The sequence below is a fragment of the Gavialis gangeticus genome, unplaced genomic scaffold (genome assembly GCF_001723915.1).
Source record: "Gavialis gangeticus isolate Ggan-Ray unplaced genomic scaffold, GavGan_comp1, whole genome shotgun sequence".
Classification (NCBI taxonomy): domain Eukaryota; kingdom Metazoa; phylum Chordata; order Crocodylia; family Gavialidae; genus Gavialis; species Gavialis gangeticus.
Window position 1 is genome coordinate 146434732 of NW_017729032.1, and position 3244 is coordinate 146437975.

The following is a 3244-nucleotide window of genomic DNA, read 5'->3' on the forward strand; positions in this document are numbered from 1 at the left end:
CCACAAACAGCGGGGGGAAGGGAAGTGGCTGGGGGACAGGCAATGAATTAAAATAACCCTCCATACCATGAACATGGAAAAATTTAAAATTCATAGCAAATGTATAATTTTCCATGTATAAAGTCTAACTATTGTGAGGTTGCCTTACATTCAGTCATCTTGGATTTGGGGATAAATACAGCAGTAAAGGTAAAAAGCCCAAAGACTTTTTTTTTTTTTTTTTTTTTTAAACAAACGCTTATACATGCCCCAATAGACGAAAGTGTTCCTTTAGAGTATGATTATACGATTTATCATTATGATTCCATATGAATTCCTGAAGAGCCTGAGAGAGATAAAGATTGGTCATCTTCTGATGTTTGTGCTAAACACAAGCTTTACTATAGCTCACTTTTAAAAAAATACAACTCACAGCCCTTCTACAGACATCTCATTACATCATTCTTAAATTAGGTCACTCAGAGCCCTCAATACTGGAAATTTAAGCCTTTTAATGTAATGCAGCAAGTCATTCAGTGTCAAATGGAGGACACATCCTTTATTATAACATTAATTATTAGGTATATTGATGTTAGTTTCCTTCCGTACTGACATTAAGTGAAATTCAAAATGTAACATGAAACATCCTCAATACAAATATTTCTATGTTCATCAGTGTTAACAAATTCAGAGCGTCTACAAAACCTGACAGCATAAACACCGAGCACAATATACAGGCAACATTCAGTAAGTTTGCACTTTTAGTGTACATCCCTTTCAGTATAAAGATCTCACAAACTGTTACATCTAAAAACACAACGTAGATACTCTGGTATTCAACACTGATGCTTAAAAGTCTCACTATTTTCCATTAACAGCCGTTATGCCATATCCCATTTCTCCATTAACTGAGATAAAAAACATTTACACCATCAACCTGTATAAAAATGCCATGCAACTGCACATACCCTTGCCAATATTTATGGAGAAACTATAATTTTAAAGAAATGTGTCTGACAAAGTTACCATGATTTGAGGGAATCTGTGCAAAGCAGAATGACTAAAGGCAGCCTAAAACTTCAAACTATAGAACAAATGAAAAAAGGAAAACTGCAACTAGCATCCAACAATCTGTATCTCTAAATTAGACAGCATAGGAAGACAACACTTTTAACTAATAAAGAATGTGAAACACTAAAATAAAATGTACTTACTACTGTAAGGCAGTAAACTACCATACAATACTATGTTGTGAAGTACTACAGCCCAAAGTTACGCATCTGTACCATGTACATTTTCTAAAGTCAGTACATACAGATGTTTACACAAGTTTATAAAACTTAGTAGCTTGGGATAAACTAAAACACTGCCTACCTTCCAAACTCACTGATAAATGCATGCATGCGCGCGCACAAATCACTGGTGGATTTTTTTCATCCGAGTCTAGCTTCTTACTTTTCCTTTTCAATTGCACTAGTCCTGATGTACAAACATAAAAAAAAAAAATAGTAGTAAGGAAATGGTCACATCAAACATTAAATGTTAAAATATTTGCTTCTTCATACAGTTTTGTTAGAAGACAGATTAAGAGGTACTGAATGCATTCGCAATACTATATGAATCTAAGCACTACTTGGAAATAAAAAAAAAGTCTTAAGAGTAAGATGTAAATAACTAGAAACACAAATCTTCCTCCAAAATCTTCGCTCTACTGTACTCAGCATTTTTTCAAATTAATTTTACAAATGAATTTTGGAAAAATGCTGAATTAAATTTTTATGAAAGGTCTTCTTTTCCCATCTTTGAGCCAAGAGAATTCTACAGTAAATTTTACCAAATTGCATGGCAATGGTAACTTCTGGTGTCTGCGTTTCCACTCCAGATTCCAGAATGCTTGGCACATGATCATTCAGTAGTTGTGAAATGTAATAACCCTTATAGTATGTTTGGAGGTACAGCATACATCCAGGAAAATGAACATGTGGTTTGTCATCATGGCAGCTTAACAAAGTGCAGTTCCAGAATGTAGTGTACAGCCACGTGTCCTGCCTTTTCCACTGAAAGGCTGAAAGATTCTTCACTCATCACCATACAAAACAGCATCAGCATTTCACCTAAGCACTGAATTTCTTTAGAACAGCATTAATTTAGACTGGCACTGGATACTAACAAGACATATACAGAAGGTGAAACAGAAAACTACTCCACAGAACACACCACTCTCAGAAGAATAGGAAGAGGAGACATCATCTCAGCAAAATGAAAGGTGACCAATGCTTGTTCAGCATGTGGATTTTCCCCAAGAAAGTAGCCTCATTGATTCAACAACTCACTTCACTGGTGACTCTTGAAATGCTTAGATAATCCCCAACAAAAGGTACTATGGAATTTCAAAATAAATTATTAGAAATATGGAAAATTAATGTATGCCTAATTTACTCCACCATTTTTTACTGGCCATAATGTTAGCTTCCTGTCCTGAGCTGCTCTACTTGTACAATAGTAGTGTGATATCAGAACAACTGCTGTATTTTATCAGTGAATAAAGCTTTAGGGAAGTGTGAAGTCATGCTTTACATAATTTTTAAGTGCTTTGGAACCACATGGAATGAAGGCCTCTAAAAAATAACAGCCAGGAAATCCACTACTTTAATAATATATATAAAATGAATATAATCCTATAAAGTCATGATTTTTCAGTTTTATATAAAAGATTATACCTGATTTTAAAAATCTTCCTCCTTTCCTAATCAGGAAGGGTTGCTTATCTCCCATTAATAGCCACTTTTAGGAATCATTAAAAGATGGTACAAGCTGAAAATTCAATTTTTGCAGGTTTTTTTCTTTTTTTTAAGGACTGCCATAATTGGTACCTTTCAGCAGTAAAATGCTAACAGACATCAGTTTCTTACTACAATATAAGCAGCAAGAAACATCTCATTAGCTCCCTTCATCTTGCCTTAGACATAACTAACTTGGAATGACTACCCATGCACGTGTCAGACTGACACAAAGCCACCTGTAAGAAGAGACTGATGCTATTGCTTAGGAGAGTAGCTAACTCCATCCTGTGGGAGAAGCTGCTAGCAGCTGAGAAAATGGAAAGTACCTCCCCATATGCTACAAAAGAGGACGGGATTTAGTTCATCTGCTATACTGAACCCAGCCCTCAGTTTCATCCATTCACAAATATTCCAAAATATGTAGTCCTTTCACCACTGAAAAAAAAAAAAAAAAAAAAGAAAAACACAGCAGATTCTCTGCA

General features: G+C 35.0%; 1 protein-coding gene across 2 annotated transcripts in view; it reads right to left on the reverse strand.

The window, feature by feature from the left end:
• NCK2 (NCK adaptor protein 2) overlaps window positions 1-1476 on the reverse strand; it is a 157377-nt gene extending 155901 nt beyond the window's left edge. The window contains exon 1 of one of the 2 annotated variants that reach the window (XM_019524955.1): window positions 1354-1476. The gene's annotated coding sequence lies outside the window, so the exon portion shown is untranslated. The remainder of the gene's footprint in view (window positions 1-1353) is intronic. The other variant, XM_019524952.1, reaches the window with a different exon arrangement.
• Between the last annotated feature and the right edge of the window lie 1768 nt (window positions 1477-3244).